This window comes from Canis lupus, chromosome 26 (assembly GCF_011100685.1).
Source record: "Canis lupus familiaris isolate Mischka breed German Shepherd chromosome 26, alternate assembly UU_Cfam_GSD_1.0, whole genome shotgun sequence".
Lineage (NCBI taxonomy): Eukaryota > Metazoa > Chordata > Mammalia > Carnivora > Canidae > Canis > Canis lupus.
Genome location: NC_049247.1, coordinates 26,018,557 through 26,042,172, shown reverse-complemented (window position 1 = coordinate 26,042,172; position 23,616 = coordinate 26,018,557). Strand labels below are relative to the sequence as shown.

Here is a 23,616-nt window from a genome sequence, read left to right as displayed (position 1 = left end):
GTCCAAGGTCAGGCTGCAGTGCCTGGACATCAGGTGTCATGAAGAAGTGGGGATGGAGATGAACCCCAACCTTTGCACCCACCTGCACACCCCCAGATCCCCAGCCACAGGGAGGCAGAGCTGGGGGTCTCTCTCATCCCTTCATCCCCCAGGGGAGGAGCACTGCATTCTGGTCACAGCTCCCCACTCCCACACAGGGTCACACCTCCTTGGATCAGTGGATGGGATGATGTCACCCTGTGCCCCATCACAGCCCCCAGAAACCTAGATGACATTCTCTGCCTGCACGAAGGTGCTGTCACTCTGGGGTACAGTTTGCTGAGCTGTGACAGCACAGCAGTGTGGTGTGGCTGCCGTTACAGTGCTGTAGAGGAGAATGAAATTATCATGAATACAGTCACCTCACACACTCACCCTCCTCCTTCCTCCACCTACTGTCAATCCCTGGCCTCCTTACCACCTCTAGATTCCTGTCTCTTCCAAAATACAATGAATTCCAGTGATGTGGAATGTAGCCTGTGGTATGTTCTTCTTCCCTATGAAATGTGCCATTAGGGGATCCCCAGGTGGTTCAGCGGTTTAGCACCTGCCTTCGGCCCAGGGCGTGATCCTGGACTCCTGAGTCCCTTGTTGAGCTCCCTGCACAGAGCCTGCTTCTCCCTCTGCCTGTGTCTCTGCCTCTCTCTCTCTCTCTCGCTCTCTCTCAGGAATAAAAAAATAAAATAAAGAAATGTGCAGTTAATACTCATGCATATTTTTGAACTTCAAAACTTATTTTCTTTAAATGTTGATTAAGGGGATCCCTGGGTGGCGCAGCGGTTTGGCGCCTGCCTTTGGCCCAGGGCGCGATCCTGGAGACCCAGGATCGAATCCCACATCAGGCTCCCGGTGCATGGAGCCTGCTTCTCCCTCTGCCTATGTCTCTGCCTCTCTCTCTCTCTCTGTGACTATCATAAATAAATAAAAAAAAAAAATTTAAAAAAAAAATTTAAAAAAAAATGTTGATTAATATCACTCTTTATGAATATTCATAATATTGGAGGACGTTTTTCTTAACTCAAGTCTGATAATTTTAAAAAGCTGGTATAAAAATTAGTGTGTAGATTTTTATTCCTTTCACCTGAGGTAATATGAAAAAAGTTTCCATAAACAAGCACATCGGGATTTTTCTCTACAAAGATTTTTTTTTACTTTATATAATTTTGAGTATGGCATTGATTTATGTGTTCAATACAACATCAAATAATGAGAACTAGTCATTTGGTTGAAGCTAAGGGAATAATGATCCCAGCTGCACAGAGCGCTGACATGTGCAACAGCAGAGCAGGGACGGGGCTGAAGGACCATGACAGCTTCATGACTTATGAGAGTTTCATTTACTAAAAAATCAGAAGATGATAAGTGAATGTTCACTAGTCTAGAAGAAACTGTCCCAGCTCATGAGCACAAAATTTTTGGTATTTTTAAAGACTCGTTGTGTACAAATGGGGCTAATCTGAGTGACTCTGAGGTGAGAGACGATGAAGGAGTCTCCATTCCCAGGAGGCACCCCAGGATGCAACTGGACCTGAAGCATCAACTGAAGAATCAGCAGAAACCCAGGGGGAGCCTAAGCAGGCAGCTGCTGGGGCGCTCACTCACTTTGTAGATGGGTAAGTAGGTTTATGTCTCACTTCCCCATAGGCCTGGAGCACCGTGGGAGCTTTGAGACTGCTGTCATAGGATGAGCAGTAATAATCAGCCTCGTCCTCAGCCTGAAGTCCAGCAATGGTCAGGTGGCTGTGCTGCCTGATTTGGAGCCAGAGAATTGATCAGGAACCCCAGAGGGTCGAGTATTGGTATTATAGATGATGGTTTTGAGGCCTGTTCCTGGGAGCTGCTGGTACAAGCCCACATAGCTGCTATAACCAACATTGGAGCTGCTTCCAGTGCAGGAGATGGTGACCCTCTGGCCCAAGGCCCCAGACACGGAGGCCGGTTGAGTCAGCACAGACTGGGCCCAGGACCCTGAAAGGGGGAGAGACACAGAGAGGGTGATGCTGGGGTCTAGAGACAAGAGCAGGATGCAGGATGGCACACATCCTCCCAGGCCCCCTTCACGGTCTCCACATCCATTCACCTGTGAAGTGAACGAGGAGGGTGAGGAGGAGAGGGGACCAGGCCATGGTGGAGGTCTTCACTGATCCTGCCTTCTGTGGTCCCACAGCTGAGCAGAACCTCCCCTCATCTCTCCCTTCCCCTCTTCATCCTCTGGGAGAGGGAGGCGCTCTCCAGTGCAAATAAGTCCCCAGTTGTCTGGTCCCTCAGTGACCCTGGGTCAAGTCCCTCTGCCTGGGGATGTGAAGGTTGTGGGCAGGGGAGGGGAAGGGCTGTGTAGAAACCTGAGTTAGGGAGGTCCCAGGTGTGAGCCCTCAACAGAGGACACAGGCAGTGCCTGGTGGCAGGTCCCAGCTATAATTATCCTTGACTCTTCAGAAATGGACCCCATCACCCCCTGGTGTCCAATCCCAGATACACTATTGTGTAACTTGGTGATCAGAGCCCATCTAAAACAAAGTGTGCCTCCCCACTGCTCTGTCCACTGCTTTAGGTCCAGGTCACGGTCCCCTTATGTAACTTCTTATAACATGAGGACAAACTTTCTGCTTTACCTAGACTCCTCAGGGGTACATGTATCCAAAGCCTCATGTGAGTTCTTGACTCAGGACTGAGGTGGTGTCTCTATGCCAACTCCTCTTGGATCAGGATCAAGTCCAGAGCAGTGACGGGTCTCTATGGACATTTGGAAACTTCCGTGTGAGATGCTGTGTTCTCTCCTGTTATGTGACTCCTGCCTGAGTTCTATAAGATTCCTTCCTCGGAGGTTTGTACATCAATGAAGAGACAGGGAGAAATCTGTCCACGTTTTGGGTAGAACCCCTTGAGTTCATTCTGAGGAGATAATATGCTGAGAACCTTTGTCACCTGTCACTACTTGCATTTGGTTGTCACAATAGTTTCCCACACACTGTGGGCAGGGACTTCTTCCTAGAGCCTCTCTTCCCAGCATTTGGTCACAAGACTGCAGGAGCCCAGCCTCATGAGGTTGCGAGTGTTGCTGACATCAGAGCAGAGGGGTAAAGATGCTGGAAGTTCTTGTCAGACAGGAGTGACTGCTGAAGTTGCTCTGACAGAGACCAAGGGACAGAGTGATGTATGAGTCACCACTTAGTCAACTGTGCATTTAAAATGGACGTGGCCTTTTCATACAATATTCCTCACGGTAAGATTTTTTAAACTCAGTGACAAAGTCATTGTGAGTCTGCAGGTGGAAACACAATACACCTGTCCCAGATCTGTGCTTAGTGAGAGGGAATATGGATATAAAATCTGGCCAAGAAATTGGATGCAAAAACAACTGTAAAAGGATGCCTTCTGTTCTTGGTTGAAACAGAGTCTACAAACTTTATGAAATCGACTTTCTATTTTTGGTCATAGGTTTAGTATTATGAGTTTTATTCTATAATCAGGAAAGTCAAAAATTATTGGTAATGAAACTCAAAGAGAGCCTATGCCTACAAAGTTCAGAGCCATGTCAGCAATGGAATCACCAAACACACAGAGCTTCCAGGGCAAAGAAATCTGAGGTCAGACTTGACTCTGGGGTGGACACAGCTGTAGTCCCTCTGCCTGGTACCCAGCATGTTCAGGACAGATTTATTGCTCACTCAGCCATCCATGACTATAAGAAGGGATTTCTAATACCCAAGGCCAGCTGCACCCAGTTTATGTCAAAGGTCCCACATGTGAGTGGTGGAGACGTGGTGATGAGACCTTGTGGTCCAGAGCTGGGAAAGAAGTTTTCTCCACAGAGGTCCAGCCTCTTTGGAGGTGTCAGGGGGGTGACTCAGGGTGTGACAGTCCAGTCCTGAGAGTACAGGGAGGGTGTGATCCACGTCACCATGGACTTTGAGAACTGTAAGAATAGTACTGATGCTGGGCTCCCAGAATCAATGTACTGATTAGCCTCAGGTGCTGACTGAGGCCAGGGATGGTCAGGGGATGATCTGCCCATAGGGACAGAGATGCCTTTGGGATTCCCGAGAATCAGCCCTGTCCCAGGAGAGCAGGTGTTCAGGGCAAATCCTGGCTGCCCCGCTGACAGGACCCCAGTTATACAGGATGTTGCTGGTGTTTCCTGTTGACTGGGAATCTACATTCCAGAGATTGTGACCCTGAGGATGGTGGGTGAGCACAGGCTTAGTCTGAATTATGGAAGTACAGAGAAACCCACAAACTATAGAGCCAAGGATATGGTACAGAGAAGAGAGAGAGAAGAGGACAGTTTGCCCCCTTTTCTACTTCTGACTTCTGATGCATGGTTCTCCCTGGAGCTGATTCTAGAAATAAAAGGCATGTGTCTTTAAGATCATTTCCTGGAGGGGGATTTGTTTCTAGTGGTGAGGACTCACATGAGCGGAGACCTTGCAACAATCCAAAGTCCAGGTTTTGTTGCGTGACATACATCTGTCTATCTCATCTGTCCTCAAGCCAGCGAATGCCATAAGAAGGACTTAGAGCAAAATCCTAGTAACAGAGACTTTGTTATTCCACCCAGTGGATCTCCAGATGGTTTTATATTGTCACCCAGGGTATCTGGAAATTACTTATGCAGTGAGGGAGGAGTGTGAGGAACAGGGCAGAGACAGCACAGACTCTGGATCCTGAGCCCCACATCCAAGCCTGGGCCTACCAACCCATTCTCTGTGCTCTCCTGATGCTCACATTTTGGGGGAGGTTTCTCATGCAAACTTTCCTCTCCTAAGGTTATATAAGCTCCTCCTTTGACTTTAGCCAGGGCTCCAGCTGAGCATAAGAGAATATAGGAGTTGGGGGTAGGGCTTCACCGAGGAGTGACACAGGAGCACCTGCAAAAGGCCCAGATTCACACACTCCCAGGGGATGTAGAAGGGAGCACCACTGCTCTCTGGTGGTTGCAAGAGACATGTGGACCTTGGGCTGAGCTGGAGCCCAGGGCTCCTGTCGCCCATTCCTCCATGCTCACTGATCTAGTCTCTTCAGATTGGCTTCTTTTACTTAGAAATACTTAGAAGTCTCCCCCATGTCTTCCTCTTCCCTGAAAATTTATGTCTGAATTGTTGAATCACATTCCATGTATGGACATACTAGAATTTCTTTACCCATTCACCATTTGCAGGACATATTTGTTGTTTTCTAGGCTTGGCAATCATCAATACAATAAGAATAAATATGTAGGGACATATTTTGGGTGAAAACAAGTAATTCATTTATAGAATTACCTAAGAGCATGGATGTTTATTATATCTCTAATATTTTGTTTAGCTCTGCAAGAAACTGCCCAGGCATGTTCTATAGTGGGTGGGGCATTTGGCATTTCCCCCAGCAGTGAAGGAGAGTTCCTGCTGCCCCACATCCTGGGCACCATCTGATGTTGATGTTGTATTGAATTTTAGTCATACTGATGGGAGTCTGGTGCTACCTCACTGCTTCAGTGTGTAATCCCCCAGTGAAAAATCTTGTGGGAAATCTTTACACATGTGCAATAGTTCTCTGTGTACATTTTTGGTAAGGGGTCTGTTCACATCTGCTCACTGGGGAAACATGATCCAGGGCCCATGAATTCTGGAGCTTGCAAAGCTCCAATATGAAAAGAAAGAGATAAAATCAATATCACCAAGATCCCAGGACTCAGCGAATTCCACTAAATTCTTAGGATGGCACCAGGGGTAGGCAGGGCCTGGGCAGAGGGCCACATGGTTTCCTGCATCACACAACTGCCCTTCTTCTCTTTCCAGCCCAGCAACAGTGGGGGTCATATCGGTTCTGAAATCCATGTAACTATTTTTTCATTGGGAGATGAATATCTTCAAAAGGAGGTATTTTCATTGAACTTTTATATTTAAAAAAGTCTGGAAAATCAATCATTCTCTTTCTAGCAAGATACAAAGCATTCGTAGCCTAATTCTGAGCCTATGTTGGTCACAGGTATGGACAGGGGAGTGATGGAATAAGACGTGGATGTTAAGACATGTTCCCAGGAAACGGAAGTTCTCTGTGTGATAATGGGAGTATGCTGATCTACAGCAATGATGACCAATCTCTCCTCAGGCGACAGCCCAAGGTGGTCGAAGGTGTTTTTGTCAACACACCTGGATCTGGAAAATCAGGCTTGAACCCCTGGCTGGTCTCTCAATGTTGTTCTGGGTCACAATGTAGGATCTCTGCCTGGGAGCTGTGGTACCAATGCCAGGGTAACCCCTGTGTTTCTACAGTTCTTGTGCAAGAGAAGATGACTTTGGATATGAGCCCATCAAGAGGTTCCTAAGGGATGGACACATGTACACATGGGGAGTTCTTCCACTTGAAGTCCACAGCTCCCCACAGCCCTGGGTTATGGAAAAGCTACAATGGGACTAAGGAAAGAGGGAGACAGAGCCGTACTTTTGGGCTTAGGACACCCACTCACAGGAGTCCCGATCAACCTGTTGGCAGCTATAGCAGATGCTCATTCACACACCCACATCACCCAACTTCACTAATGCACGATGAGCATTTTCCCAGTAATGGTGCAACATCCCCCAAATCTCATATCCCATAAATGGGTTCATGGTCCCAAATTCCCTCTTTGACTGAACCCTTCTTTTCAACTGCACAATGGAAGCCTCAGGTGCTGAGCAAAGTATCCCATCCAGCTCTGAGAATGGAATTTCCCAGGGCCTGTGGCTCACACAACATCCCAGATCCTAGTGCTCAGGCCTCAGACACAGTGAATCTTGGTCACTCCTGAGCACTGGAGCCTGGGAGGAAAGGGAAGGCTCTGCTCTGAGCCCTGGAGGTGCTGAAGCCATGCTGGGGAGGACTGCACCCTTTGCTTAGATGGTCCTAGACCTCTGAGGGGGATAAAGTCAAAGAAAGGCTCATTGTCCTCATTTCAGGAGAAAAATCAGCAGAGACTCCGCTTTTATGAGATTTGGAAACCCAGGTAACATGAATGCTACAACATTGAAGTGTTTTGTTTTATTTTTGTTTTTTTTTTTTTCCTGAGGACATAGAGACACTGATGAGATAATTGAGAATAAACCCATTACGAACCAGGTGGCACTTGTAAGTACATGGTATATATATACAACTTATTCTACAAGTTTAAATTTTCATGGAAGAAGAATCTGAAGAGGTGAAGGATTTTGCCCCATGTCCTGATCTGTCAGTGTCACTGTGAGAAACATTATTGTTTCCGATTAGACAGTGAAGGTCAGTGTAGTCCTCAGGCTGTACCCCAGAGATGGGAGCCCTGCCCTGGCTGAGGCATCCTTGGATCAGGAGGAGTGGCTGGGGAACCCGGAGCCCTGGAGATCATCTGAGTCTGAGTAGTAGTACAGGAGATACCGGGGAGGACTCTGTGGCCTCTGCTGGAACCAGTGTGTGTAGTAGCTGCCAGCACCGGGGCCACTGCTCAGGGTACATGTGAGTCTGACTGTTGTTCCAGGAGATGCAGAGAGGGAGGACGCTGGGTCAGCAAAGGCTGGGACAGGTACCTGCAAGCATAGACATTCATGGGTAATGGAGCAGAGACTGGAAAAAGCTTCCCAGTACCTGAGCCAGAGGGGCTGATGGAGCCTAGGAACTGGGACCTGGTATGTGAGGCCTGTATGTACCTGTGCACTGAGAGAAGTATATCAGGAGACAGGAGTCCAGGACTTGGTGACTGTCCCCACACCAGGTGGGCTTCCGCAGATGCCTCCTTTTACCCCCATTATTTTCTACCAGAGGGTGTCCATGATAATGAAGTCAATCTAGAGATTTTCCAGCCCCTCCCTGAGCCCTGGTGCTGGAGCTTAGCTCACACCACATTGCGGAGGATGGAAGTTGGCTTCCCCCGCCAGGGAGAGCCCTGGAGGAAACATCTGCTGAGATCACACGCAGTCCCTGCTCAGGGGACTCCTCCAGGCCTGAGAGGACACAGCTGTTGAGTCCCCATCAGTGAGCAGAGGGCCCAGCACACAGACCCAGGCTTCCTTGTGTGAAGGGTCCTCACTGAGCAGTTATGTAGGGCACAGGGGCCCACACCTCCCCCTGTTGGTCTCAGGCAACCACCCCATCTGGGATCAAAGCCCTGGGAGCCCAGGGGTTTCACCAGCTCACTAGGGCCCTGTCCACACCCCCATGTCTGTTCTCTATATACCATGATTCGTATAAACTGCACATGATTACTCTGGTCTTATTCTCTGAAGTGATGCTTCCCTATCTAAAGGACAACCATGTGCACAAATAGCCAATCAATGTGTCACCAGAGAAGTTACCACAAAAGGTGAAAGTTAAGCGTGTATCATGTCAAGCATCACTGATCAGAGGAAGTGGAGCTTGTTTGAAGGGCTGGTAGGTGCACAGGACACATTCATAGATGAATATTTTACAAGTATTCCAAGAGATATTTATGGAAGTTAGTGTTTAAGAAGCATCTATTACTGTATTTTTAAATTTTTAAAAAATTTTTATTGGAGTTCAATTTGCCAACATATAGCATAACATCCAGTGCTCATCCCGCCAAATGCCCCCCTCAGTTCCCACCACCCAGTCACCCACACCCCCCGCCCTCCTCCCCTTCCACTATCTCTTGTTCATTTCCCAGTGTTAGGTGTCTCTCATGTTTTGTCACCCTCAGTGATTTTCTCATTTCCCTTTATTCCCTTTCACTAATTTTTATATTCCCCAAATGAATGAGACCCTATGTTTATCCTTTTCTGATTGACTTATTTCACTCAGTGCAATACCCTGCAGGTCCCTCCATGTCGAAGCAAACGTTGGGTATTTGTCGTTTCTAATGTCTGAGGAATATTCCATTGTATACACAAACCACATCTTCTTTATCCATTCATCTTTCGATGGACACCGAGGCTCCTTCCAGAGTTTGCCTACTGTGGACATTGCTACTAGAAACATTGGGGAACAGGGGTCCTGGCATTTCATTGCCTCTGTATCTTTGGGGTAAATCACCAGCAATGTGATTGCTGGGTTGTAGGGCAGATCTATTTTTAATTCTTTGAGGAACCTCCACACAGTTTCCAGACTGGCTGCACCAGTTCCCAATCCCCCCAACAGTGCAAGAGGGTTCCCCTTTCTCCACATCCTCTCCAACACTTGTTTCCTGCCTTGATAATTTTCCCCATTCACACTGGTGAGGGGTGGGATCTCATTGTGGTTTTTATTTGTATTTCCCTCATGGCAAGTGATGCGGAGCATTTTCTCATGTGCTTTTTGGCCATGTCTATGCATTTCTGCTGTTCATACACAGCTCCACGCTTTGTAGGGAGTGGCCATGATCTGTCTGGAACCTGCAGGGAAGTCCCTCTTGCCTCTGCATAACTATAAGAAATTCGAGGACAAATTTTGGGGTTCCCTGTCTGCAGCTGCAGAACTTCAATCTCTGTCTCCACCCTCCCATGGATCCCCCCTTGTCTCCATCTGACTGTCATGGTACAAGCAAAGGAATCAATTGAATTAGGAGGCCACCCCACCCCCTTAATCACTGCATCTGTACTAATTACATCTGCAGTACCCCTTTTCATATAAGGTGACATTTTACATCCTGAGCTCTACGATTTCAACATATGTTCCTTGGTAAGATAGAATTTAAATGAGGATGTTAGGAAAGAAGAAACGTTTCCCAAAAGGTTTATAAGTATCACTATTTATTTATTTATTTATTTATTTATTTATTTATTTATTTATTTAAAAGTTTTTATTCATTCATTCATTCAAGAAAGAAAGAAACACACACAGAGAGGCAGGGACACAGGCAGAGGGAGAAACAGGCTCCATGCAGGGAGCCCAACATGGGACTCAATCCCAGTACTCCAGGATCAAGGCCAGGGCTGAAGGTAGGAGTTGAACCCCTGGAATAACCAGGACTACCTTTAAAATATTTATTATTTCTCTTTTTAAGTATGCAATACAGTTTCATTGCACTGAAATGCAACCTAATAAAGTAAACATCAAGAAAATACTAAATGGACACTTCTTCCATTTTTTGTTTTTTATCTGTAAAGGAAGACTTTTAATGTTCCTTTTTTCTAGAGGAATTGTATTTAGCCTCAATCTATAATCCTGAAGGAACAGATATTTTGTAAGACGAAATATCTGATTTTGGGTTTTTGTGAACTAATGCCTCCTGAGTCACTCGTATACTTACTCAATGTTAGGATTCACACAGGGAAGAAAATCAATCCAGACCCTTCCCATGCCCATCTCCCCATGGCCAGTCTGCATTAATACTGCTGTGGCTTCAGGTGTTTGGCCATGAGATGTCAGTAATCATATGATATTTGTATCGACACTTGATGAAACAAAGTGTATGTGTCCTTTCCTCATCTGGGTCTCTCACTGGGCCCAGCACCACTATGTAGCCCCCAGGGGTACTCATCCTCATCCTCAGGCTGGGCACTAGGAGATGGTCACGTCAGATTTGTTCCCAAGAAGGGAGCCTGATAGGTCAATATTTATTGTTTTTATTATAAATAAATGCTCCAGACTTCGCCAATCTTTTCCTGGATACAGTATGGATAGTGTCCTGTGCTGGAGGCATTGCTGAATGTGACTGTCCCTCTTGGGGACATGGCCATGAAGGCTCCTGAGTCACCATGACCTGAGAATTGGTCCCTGAAATGAAAATAGACCCTTTTTAGGAATGAAGAAGAAAGGCAGAGGGATTCCTCCTAAGTAGGCGTCTGAGATCCACATGAACAGGGGAAGTGACTGAGGAGGGGGAGGAGAAGGAGAGGAGTCAAGATCATGGTGTGGAATTTCCACAGATTCCCTGGCCTTAAAACTGGCTCTGGTCTCTGGGATGTCTCTTTTCTATTTAAGTTTTTCTTTACATTTCAGTTATTAACACAATGTGTAGTAGGAGTACAATTTAGTAATTCAAGACTTAAATAAATGAGCCAGTGCTCATCACAAGTGTACTCCTTAAGCCCCACCACCTTTGTAACCCAACCCTCCACCCACCTTCCATTTAGTAAGCATTAGTTAGTTCTCTAGAGTTAAGGGTTTGTTCTTGTCTTCCTCCCTTTTTCCCCTATGATGCATTGTTTCATTTCTTAAATTCACCATGAGTGAAATTATATGGTTTTGTCTCTCTCTGATTGAATTACTTCACTTAGCATTATACTCTCTAACTCCATCCACATCTTTGCAAATGATAAAATGTGATTCTTTTATATATATATATATATATATATATATATATATATATATATATATATATATAAAACTTCTTTAACCATTTATCAGTTGGGCTCACTCTGGTATTGCTCAAAATGCCACTATGAACTTCGGGGAGCATGTATCCCTTTGAGTTATTATATTTGTATTCTTTGGGTAAATACCAGGAGGGTAATTGCTGAATCACAGAGTATTTCTATTTTTAACACTTTAAGTATCCTTCAAACTGTGTTCCAAAGGATCTGCATAAGTTTGTACACAGATCAACAGTGCAAGACGTTTCCCCTTTCTCCACATCATTGCCCACACCTGCTGTTTCCTATGTTGTGTCTGTTAGCTGTTATGACTGGTGTGAGGTCATATCTAAGTTTAACTTTGATTTGTATTTGGGATGTTTATTTACCTCCTCCTCAGCTCCAGGGATGAAGGGCATCCTTGGTGGTATATTGTGCAAATAGGAGCCCACAGTTCTATCTGATTTTGGATCCTCAGCCCAGCTAGTAGCTTCCATCCAGGGAGGAGTTCTGGGGTGGGTGAGAGCTATGGGTTTGTCCCCTGGGAGGAGACAGCTGCTGTTATCTCTCCCTCTCGCAGTGAGCTCCAGTGCAGGGCCCAGGCAGGTGGAAGCATTTCAGTGGGTTTCAGGCCTGGCCAGCTCTGAGCAGGTGCACAGCGCTCTCTGCAGACTGCCTCAGGAGATCCGTCAAGACAGTGGGAACTGTGCAGAAGGAATGGAGCCCATTTTTGGTTTCCACAAATAAGCCAGAAAACAAACAAGAAGTGTTACCTACTCTTGAGTCCCTCTGGAGATTTTTTTTTTTTTTCGATGACTTCTGTTATCTTTTTCAGTTCTAAAATTTCCATCTGGTTTGTTTTGATTATTTCTCTTTAATTTCTGTATTTCTATTTTTTCCATTTGTTTGAAGAGTGTAATTTTACATCACATGGATTTTATGAGAGTTGCCTAAAACTACATGTCCAATAATTTCAGCATGTGAGTGATCTCAGTGTTGGGGTCAGTCGATTCTCCTTTCTTATTCAGGATTTTATTTTCCTGGTTCTTGACATGTCATATTTTTTTAATTGGATCCTGGGTATCATGGCTATTATATAATGAGATGCTTGGTCCTCAGTTATTTTTCTTCAAACAAATGATCCTCCTGCTGAGGTGCAGCAGCAAGGGGAAGGGTGTTTGTGTCAACTTCCAGGTGACTCAAGTGAAAATGTTTACCACTCTGCTGCTTACTCTCTGCTGGAGAAGGTGGGGCAGTGATTGCCACTTCCCAGCTGCCATCAGGTGGGGGTGTGGGACAAGCTCTTTGCTGGGCCCTGTAAACACCATGGTGGGATGCACAGGACTGAATGGAGCTGCTTTCCTTCAGGGAGTGGATCCTCTGCTCCCCACTGCATTCCTTGCCCTCACTGACATCAGGGAGTGGAGGGTCAAATGCAGCGCCAGCTCCCGTGCCTCCTGCATCATACTTCAGTGTTTTCAGGCCCAGGGAGAGCCCAGGCTCAGTTCCCCAGTGTTCAGACCGCCACCGCAATGAGTATATGGCAACAAACCAGCTTTGCCATGTACGACTGCATTCATTCTCCCTGCTGTGCTATTGAGTACATATGATCTCCCCAGTATCTGCCAAATTCATGGGTGAGAAAACCTGGAATGCAAACTAGTCACCTAGGCCTGCCTTGCCCAGAATGGTTCATGTTCCCATGCGATGGAGGCTCAGCTATCTCCTGAGTAGCTGACACTATGGCAAGTGGGTGTTGGGACACTGCCTGCTTCTGTCAGGAGGATATGGACACCATGTCTCTGTTGAGCAATAATGTGAACCCTGCATGAGGGCACAGTTTGGGGATTCATTAGTGTGTGCAAGTCATGGGCAGGTTTGTCCAAATATTTCCTCTACTCAGGCCAACTTATCTCCATATCCTCTGACCTGAGGAGTTGCTGTTTTTGGAGTTTTAGTGTTTTCTTTCTTTTCTTTTCTTTTTTCTTTTCTTTCTTTTTTTTGTGATTTACTGTTTTCTGGTTCGATTTTCTGGATCACAGCCTTTGAAAGTTTCTTGATTGGAGGAACCTACACTCTTGTCTTACATGTGGAGGACCTAATACAAGGAAGGAACCAGGGTACACACTGTTGCATTTTCCTCAATTTGTTTGAAATCTTCCTTCTTCCTTTTTCTACCTTCAGAAGTCTTCCTATACTTGATTGTTATAGTGTGTCAGGACATTTCAGTTGTAAGAGCGAGGACCTGCATGAATGGGAGCACTTCCTACTGTCCAGTGCTGGGGAATCTCATGGTGCCTGTTCTGAATTCTTTCTTCCAAGGCTAGAATGGCGGGGATCCTGCTGACCTGCTGGAAGGGAGATTTATCTTGACTCTCAAGCTGTGTAAATAAAAGACAAAGAACTTGATTATTTTTACATTACTCTTTACAGTGTAAAGAAAAGCAAATACATTCCATAACCAAGAACTCAATGTGAAAAGTTTTACAGGCTGGCTGGAAACCAGTAGAGCACAAATGTCTGTCTTTCTGTTCTTAAATGCAGAGGAGTGGAGAGAAGAAATTTTTATTCCTTTTTTTTATTTGTTTGTGTGTAGAAATTTTATTCTGTAATCAGTTTATATTTACAGAACTAAATACAAATATGGAACAGAGATCTCTATGTTTCACCTAGCTTTTTGTAATGGTAACATTTTGTGTTGTAATGATATGTTTATAAAAACAAGTATTTACCAGTGGTGTGATAATCCTGAAAAAATTGCAGACTCAATCTGGATTTCAAAATTTGTTTGTTTGTTTGTTTGTTTATTTACTTATTTTAACACTGTTTTGCCTGAAATCAATCCAAGTAATAACATTGCATTTATTAATAAGGACATACTAAAATCCTCCAATGTATGAGTTTTCAGGCTTTCTCTGTTCTTGGTTTTGGGAATTTGGAGACAGCTGGTGTGGTATATTGTAGAATGTCCCAGAACATGGGTTTATCTGATTTTGTCTCATGATTACATTAATATTATGGATTTGGGGGAAAATAGCACAGAGGTGAATACATGTTTTTCATGCATCATTGGGAAAATGTGTCATACTAACATGACATATCATTGAGAGTATGGGTGGGGACAGGGCACACACGGTGCTATTTTATTTTCTTTATTTATTTTATTTATTTTTTTGAAGATTTTATTTTTATTCATGAGACACACACACAGAGAGAGAGAGAGAGAGAGAGAGAGAGGCAGAGACAAGCCAAGGGCGAGGAAGAAGCATGCTCCATGCAAGGTGCCTGACACAGGACTCCATCCCTGGTCTCCAGGATCATGCCCTGGGCTGAAGGAGCTCTAAACTGCTTAGCCACCGGGGCTGCCCCATTTGGTGCCATTTTAAATGATTATTTTTCTGTTCATAATCTATCTGATGCCAGTATATTGGATTTTGGCCATTCTGATAACTGTGCAATGGTAGCTCATTCATATTTGCATTTGCTTTTCCCTAATGATATATAGTATGGAACAGAATATCACGTTTTTTAATAATAAATTTATGTTTTATTGGTGTTCAATTTGCCAACATATAGAATGACACCCAGTGTTCATCCCGTCAAGTGTCCCTCTCAGTGCCCATCACCCATTCACCCCCACCCCCCACTCTTCACCCCTTCCTCCATCCCCAGTTCATTTCCCAGAGTTAGGAGTCTTTATGGTCTGTCTCCCTTTCTGATATTTCCCACACATTTCTTCTCCTTTCACTTATATTCCCTTTCACTATTATTTATATTCCCCAAATGAATGAGAACATACAATGTTTGTCCTTCTCCAATTGACTTACTTCACTCAGCATAATACCTTTCATTTCAATCCACGTTGAAGCAAATGGTGGGTATTTGTCATTTCTAATGGCTGAGTAATATTCCATTTTATACATAAACCACATCTTCTTTATCCATTCATCTTTCGATGGACACCGAGGCTGTGCAAATAATGGTAGCAAGGGAATACAAATGATGGCCCTCTGAATCTTTTCCCTCATCACTGAAAGGAACTCCTTGTTGATGACGGAGGAGGTAAAGGGAAGAATCAGGACAGGACAGAGAAGCCCCAGCAGTCTGATCTCTGAGGACTCACTGGTGGCATTCCCATCTGCCCCTCATCAAAGGTCTCTCACCTTAGACAAAGGTAGCAATACTAGTGATTTTTTTAAGATGCAAATTTGACCAGGTATGGGATTGTCTCCCCCTGTCTGAACATCAGCTCTGAAAATGACTCCATGGGGATTGAGGATGAAATGTGCCTGGAGAACGTGAGTCAGAACTGAGAACTCATGAGACTCCAGTGACTCCTATACAGCATAACACTTCACTGAGGACATTGCCTGCCCAGTTTGCAAGAATTTGTGTATTTTCTTAGACATCTGGCCCAGAAGTCTGGTCTCACAGGACCCATGCGACAGCGCTCCCTGCTGCGCTAACATACTTAGCCCACCCTCCCCTCTGACTCCACCAAACAATCCTGGAATGGTGTCCAGAATGTGCAACTTGATCATTTTAGTGTCACTGCCCAGGAAAGGAGAATGAGGAGTTGCCCCCATCACCTTTGGCCCTGACACTTATTTTTTAAAAACTAATGGTCTTCAGACAGTTAAATACATGATAAATTGCATTGTGCTCATATTACCAGATATCTCAGAATTATCTGTCATTGAGTTTGCTTCCTCCAGGTGCCTCAGGCCCTTACCACTATATCATCATCTTGAAACAAATAAATGTCATAAGGTTCTCAGGGTACCAAGGTGGTTCACACCTTGTAATAATTCTATGTGAATCCTTCTTTCGTTTGAATGTTGTTGTTGTTGTTGTTGTTTTCTTGTTACTATATAGATTTCCTGTCAGGTCTGCATCCCCCACTGCTAAGGCTTTTCAGCCTATATTTGCTATGACAATATAATGCCATCAGGGGAAATGTGTCTTCCACTCCTACTGATTTGTTTGAGATCAATTTTTCAATGAATGTTAGCCAGAAATTCTAATTTGTTTGTCCCTCTGATATTCTTTGTATTTCTAGGCTCATTCTGTTATTTATTCAGCATGATGATTCCTATTAAAAGAACCTTACTATAAATGGACCTCTCCTCACTTTGGATGGGTTCTTCAACCTCTCCTGCACTGAAACCCTCATGGTCCTGCACTCTAATTACATTGGACCCTAACCTAGAAATATTGTTCAGAGTTCCATGGAAGTCACTGAAGTTGTGTGTCTAAGATCCGAGTCCGATAAACAGCTATTGTCTAACATCTTGCCTAACAGGGAACCAGAGGGGATGAGTAGTAGACAGTGAAGGATTAAACCGGGGCAGTGTCCAAATGGCAGGATGACACCAAGTGTGTAGATGCATTTGGATGATGGTGGTTGAAGCTTCACTATATTAAGTCATGCAATCCATTGCCACCATTTCTTCTCACTTACATAAATCTGCTTAATTTTTGGCAATCTTTTTCAGTTTTCAGTTTTCAATTTTTTCCTACTCGTTATATTCCCTCCTAAATGTTTTATTCTTTTTGATGCTATACTAAATAGAATTGTTTATTAGTATCTTTTTTTGGGCTTCTTCATTTTGGATATAGACAACAATACCTGGCTATGATAGGGCATTACCACTTGAACTCCTGTGGAAGATACTAGATAGATCTCAATGAGGATTGATGATAGAGTTTGTTCCCTATTTTGGAACAGTAGGAACAAGTAACGAAACAGGAAAGAATATGAGAAGGAAGCTCTGCATCCGTGACCTTAAAATAAGCAATCTCACATGATTGTATGCACAGGAGAAAGTAGATGACTAAGTAAAATGGCTGCTGCCTCGATGACTTATGGGGAAAATAGAAAACCCTAAAGCTTTTCTTCTTTTGCAGTTTGACATACACCTGATCTATGTCTTCTAGAACCTATGTAGTCATTTGTGAAACATGTATTTCACAAGAACCAATAATTCTTCGGTTGTTGGAGACGAAGTAGTAATAGGGTGAGGAAGGAGCTTCCCTCTTTGTTCCTGACCCAGTGATTTGGCAGGAAGGGGAGGAGAGATATGCTTCCAGCTCTTTGCTTCCTCAGGGTGTGGCCCCTGGTAGAGGACACCCTCCTCCCTATAAGCAGCCTTTCTCTGCTGGTTCCCCAGCTTCCACTCCCTCCTCCAAGCTCTAACATCTCCTCCATCTCCTTACTGGACCATGATGCCCCGTCTCTAAGCACAATGATATCTAGGGAATGACCCTCAAGATTTGACACACAGCTAGGACTGCTGGATTATTTGAAGGATGATTTAAAAAAAAGTATATTTCATTCCAATCAAGCATCCTTATTGTCTTTTTACACTGGAATCATGCAGTGAGTAACTATAAGTTTCTGGTTATAAATTATTTCCCAGATAATGATACCTTGTTTAATTGATTCATATGTTCCACTACTGAGACATCTTCAGTTACAAATAAAGAAGTTATGGAAATTATTCAGTATTGAACCTCTAGAGTAAGAGCCAGATATTCATAAAGTACATAATTTTCAAATACATTTTAATATATGAAATGGATATAAATATCTAAAATACATAGATATAGATGGGATATGACATATGAATAACAAAAAGGTCAGATTGTGAAAATAAGGGTAATTCACATTGAGGAGGATGGGGACCATCTAAGTGAGTCCTTAGGGGAGGAGGTTGTGAAAGACCAGCAGTCCTCCCCTGAGATGTGTGGGTCTGCCCATCTCTGAACTCCAAGGGAGGAAAGATCTGAATGAGGATTCTAGGGAAGTTTCATGGACCTTCAAGAAAATTAAGGTTCCCTTGCAAAGATGCATCTTCTCTATATAAGATAGTAGCCTATCCCCAGACATCTACTCCACATGTTTGCCCCGCTCTGCTTCTGGTCTTGGACAAAGGGAAGTGCAAGAAGGAGAAGTTGGAGACAGAATTATGAAACTCTGCCATAGAAAATCGTGGTTCAGGGAAATGCCCTCTCTGGGCCTGTTGAAGAATGAAAGAGGCGTTTTTCATGGAATCCCAAATGAAGGGAAGATTTTCGTCCTCTACTCTGAAAATGGAGGTGTTTAGTGTTTGGAGAACCAAATCAATAACAGACGGATAGGAAGTCAAAAGTTACAAGATGTCCAGGAGAGGAGAGAAGGTTAACAAAAAGTGCAGGGTGAGGGAGGACCATCTAAGGCAAAGGGAATGGACATCCTCTGCCTGGATCATTGTGAGTTCTCCAGCACAGAGTCCCCACCCTTCCAAAGGAGAGCTATCTGAGGAACCTCTGGAATGTGTTGGAGTGAATGGATGAGGGCATGAGGAAGCTAGATGGATACAGAAAACCAGGGGGAGAAGATTGATCTTTTCAAAGCTCAGGCTACTGTCACGTCAGAGAAGCCCCTGTGAACCGAACAACTTGTCATCTGCCACTCACCTTAATCTTCCAGTTTGAGGGAAGTCCCCCGCACTCTTATAGGGCACCCCCCAGTTATTCTTCCCATCACAAGGGTCCTATCCTCAGTTGCCATCTCTGACATTTGGTCACCTGAACAAGGACCATAATCATGCTGACCTTGTTGTTCCTGGAGCTCATGTGTGCAGAATAGAAACAGGTGGGTATTCTGGAATCCCACACTGTGGAGGGGTGGCATGCTGGGCACCACGTCCTGTATGTGAGGGAAAGATCTGCTCTCTGAGCTACACTTGGGTAGCAGGTGGTGTTCTCATGTGCATTTTAGGTCACAATTGGGCATTAAACGATGAAGGAAATATGATAGCGCAGCCTCCTGGGCACCACCATGATCTGCGGACAGAGTCTTACTCCTTCTTTCCTTTTGCTCTTGGGAATGGAGTCACTCATGACATATGGGGTCACATTCCCCATGATTGGTCCCTACATGATTCTGGACTGGTGATGCCTTTAGTCACAGGAAGAAGGAAGAGATGATGTAGGTTTCCATGTGGGTTGAGAAATGCCACCATCAAGTTTCATCAGGGGTTATAGAGTCACAGCAGAGGAGAGCCTCAAATGAGTGGAGTCCTGCTCCAAGTACCACTGAAGCAAGTTCAGGCCATTCTCACGTGTGAACAAGGTTGGCATCAGTCCTAACTTGTCAGTCACAATGGCCCAGAGCCTCCTGGTGTCCACACAATCATGACCTGTATTTAAATCAAAATAGTACTTCACAGTCAGGGTTTTCAATGACAGAATAAGATAAACTTCTTGACAACTTTTAAAAGAAAATGTATGATATGCAAATATGGAAATAAGTACTGAAATGTGGACAAAAATAAAGAATGATAAATATGGGTTAATAATAAATAACAGGTACACTTTATTAAGAAGAAGAAAAAAGTCCAAAAATGCTTTAATAGACCATTCCCTTAGAAAAAATACACAATGTTATTAGGAATTATTCCTCAAAAAGACATAAGATACAGGGAGCTTCAAAAGAGAAACTAACGAAAATAAAGATACAACCATTCAAAATCTTTGGTAAATGGCATAGCAGTCCTAAGAGGGAAATACATCTCAATAGAAACATCCCTCAGAAATTTTGAAAAAAACCCAAATACACAAGATAACCTCGCACCTAAAGAAACTGGACAAGAAAAAAAAAAAAGAAACTGGACAAGAACAGTAAATAAAACATACACGAAGAGAAGAAGAAAGCAAAACTCAATAATAGAGAGACCAGAAGAAATGTAGAACAGATGAACAAAACGAGGTGTGGGTTCTTTGAAAGAATGAATACGAAACATAAACCATTACCATCCTCATTTAAAAGAAGAGCAGGGATCCCTGGGTGGCACAGCAGTTTAGCGCCTGCCTTTGGCCCAGGGCGCGATCCTGGAGACCCGGGATCGAATCCCACGTCGGGCTCCCGGTGCATGGAGCCTGCTTCTCCCTCTGCCTGTGTCTCTGCCTCTCTCTCTCTCTCTCTCTTTCTGTGTGACTATCATAAATAAATAAAAAAAATAAAAAAAATAAAAGAAGAGCAAATGACTCTAATTAATAAAATCATGAATGAAAAAGGGGAGATCAGGGATCCCTGGGTGGTGCAGCGGTTTGGCGCCTGCCTTTGGCCCAGGGCGCGATCCTGGAGACCTGGGATCGAATCCCACGTCGGGCTCCCGGTGCATGGAGCCTGCTTCTCCCTCTGCCTGTGTCTCTACCTCTCTCTCTCTCTCTCACTGTGTGCCTATCATGAATAAATAAAATAAAATAAAAATAAAAAAAGAAAAGAAAAAGGGGAGATCACAACCAATACCAAGGAAATACAAATGATTTTCAAAACAAATTATGAGCAGCTAGTGCCAATAAATTAGGAAATCTAGAAGAAATGTACGCATTTCTGGAAAAATGCAAATTACCAAAACTATAACAGGAAGAAATAGAAAACCTGAACAGGGCAATAACCAGGGAGGAATTTGAAGCAGTCATCAAAAACCTCCCAAGACACAAAAGTCCAGGGCCTGATGGCTACCAAGGTAATTCTATCAAACGTTTAAAGAAAAAATAATGCCGTTTCTACTAAAAATGTTCGAAAGAATACAAAGGGATGGGATACTTCCAAACTCGTTCTATTATGGCAGCATCACCTTAATTCCAAAACCAAACAAACCTCACAAAAAAAGTATACATCAAATCCTTGATGAACACAGATGCAAAAATTCTCAACAAGATATTAGCCAATAGGATCCAATAGTACATTAAGAAGATTATTCACCATGACCAAGTGGGATTTAATCGGGGAATTCAAGACTGGTTTAACACTCATAAAACAATAAACCTGATACATTACATCAACAAGGAAAAAACAAGTATCATATGATCCTCTCAATAGATGCAGAGAAAGCATTTGACAAAATACAGCATTCATTCCTGATCCAAACTCTTCAGAGTGTAGGGTAGAGCGAACGTTCCTCAACATCTTAAAAGCTATCTATGAAAAGCCCACAGCAAGTATCATTCTCAATGGGGAAACACTGAGAGCCTCCGCTAAGATCAGGAACAAGACAGGAATGTCCACTCTCACCACTTCTCTTTAAGATAGTACTAGAAGTCCTAGACTTAGCAATCAGGCAACAAAAAGGAATAAAAAGCACTTAAATTGTCAAAGAGTATGTCAAACACTCCCTCTTTGCCGATGACATAATACTGTACATAAAAACCCAAATGATCCACCCCAAGATTGCGAAACTCATACAGCAATTTGGCAATGTGGCAGGATACAAAATCAATGCCCAGAAATTAGTGGCATTTCTGTACACTAAAAATGAGACTGAAGAAAAAGAAATTAAGGACTCATTCTCTTCAGAGAGATGGAAAAAATCATCTGAAGATTTTTGTAGTATCAGAAAAGACCCTGAATAGCCAGGGGAATTTAAAAAAAAGAAAACCACACCTGGGCGCATCACAATGCCAGATTTCAGGTTGCCCTTCAAAGCTGTGGTCATCAAGACAGTGTGGTCCTGGCACAAAAACAGACACATAGCTCAATGGAACAGAATAGAAAATCCAGAAATGGCCCCTCAACTCTATGGTCAACTAATATTTGACAAAGCAGGAAAGACTATCCACTGGAAAAAAGTCTCTTCAATAAATGGTGTTGGGAAAATTGGACCTCCACATTCAAAAGAATGAAACTGGACCATTCTGTTACACCACACACAAAGATAAACTCAAAATGGGTGAAAGATCTAAAAGTGAGACAAGATTCCATTAAAACCCTAGAGTAGAACACAGGCAACACGCTTTCTGGACTTGGCCGCAGGAACTTCTTACAAGATACATATAAGAAAGCAAGGGAAACAAAAGCAAAAATGAATTGTTGGGATTTCATCAAGATAAAAAGTTTCAGCGCAACAAAAGTGACAGTCAACAAAACTAAAAGACACCATACAGAATGGGAGAAGATATTTGCAAATGACCTATCAGATAAAGGGCTAGTTTCCAAGATCTATAAAGAACTTAGTAAACTCAACAGCAAAGGAACAAAAAAATCTTATCATGAAATGGGCAAAAGATATGAAGAGAAATATAACCAAAGAAGACATAGACATGGCCAACAAGCACATGAGAAAATGCTCCGCCTCACCTGCCATCAGGGAAATACAAATCAAAACCACCATGAGATACCACCTCACACCAGTGAGAATGGGGAAAATTAACGAGGCAGGAAACCACATATGTTGGAGAGGATGTGGAGAAAGGGGAACCCTCTTGCAGTGTTGGTGGGAATGTGAACTGGTGCAACCATTCTGGAAAACTGTGTGGAGGTTCCTCAAAGAGTTGAAAATAGATCTGCCCTACACCCAGCAATTGCACTGCTGGGGATTTACCCCAAAGATGCAGATCCAGTGAAACACCGGGACACCTGCACCCCGATGTTTCTAGCAACAATGTCCACAATAGCCAAACTGTGGAAGGAGCCTCGGTGTCCATCAAAAGATGAATGGATAAAGAAGATGTGGTCTATGTATGCAATGGAATATTACTCAGCCATTAGAAATGACAAATACCCACCATTTGCTTCGATGTGGGTGGAACTGGAAGGTCTTATGCTGAGTGAAATAAGTCAATCGGAGAAGGACAAACATTATATGGTCTCATTCATTTAGGGAATATAAGGGAAGGGAGAAGAAATGTGTGGGAAATATCAGAAAGGGAGACATAACGTAAAGACTGCTAACTCTGGGAAATGAACGAGGGGTGGTAGAAGGGGAGGAGGGCGGGGGGTAGGAGTGATTGTGTGACGGGCACTGGGGGTTATTCTGTATGTTGGTAAATTGAACACCAATAAAAAAATAAAAAATTAAAAAATTAAAAAAAATAGTGAAAGGGAATAGAGGGGTAGGGAGAAGAAATCTGTGGGAGATATCAGAAAGGGAGACAGAACATAAAGACTCCTAACTCTGGGAAATGAACTAGGGGTGGTGGAAGGGGAAGAGAGCAGGGGTGGGGGCGAATGAGTGATGGGCACTGAGGGGGTCACTGGACATTATGACCACTGGGTGTTATGTTATATGTTGGCAATTTGCACTCCAATAAAATGTAACTTAAGAAAATAAAGGAAAGTGTTACGGGGAGGCACCATTACGTGCCAGCATCCCTGAGGAATATGCTCTACTGCGGTCACCAGTAAAGGGATTCATTACCTTAGTGTTTGTGCCCCAGTTGGTAGCTATGGCCCCAGGACTGTAGCCCACCCCCTGATCTGTCTCTGTCACTGTGCTTAGCATCAGTGTCATACACCTGACTGTAAGCTCCACAGAAGACTCTCAATGATGAGGACCAGAGACAAGGGCCCAGGGGTTTTTGTGTCACTTCCTCC

At 43.8% G+C, this 23,616-nt stretch overlaps 1 pseudogene; it reads right to left on the bottom strand.

Moving 5' to 3' along the window:
- Positions 1-264: 264 nt before the first annotated feature.
- On the bottom strand, positions 265-2,296 carry LOC119866051 (annotated as a pseudogene).
- Positions 2,297-23,616: the final 21,320 nt, after the last annotated feature.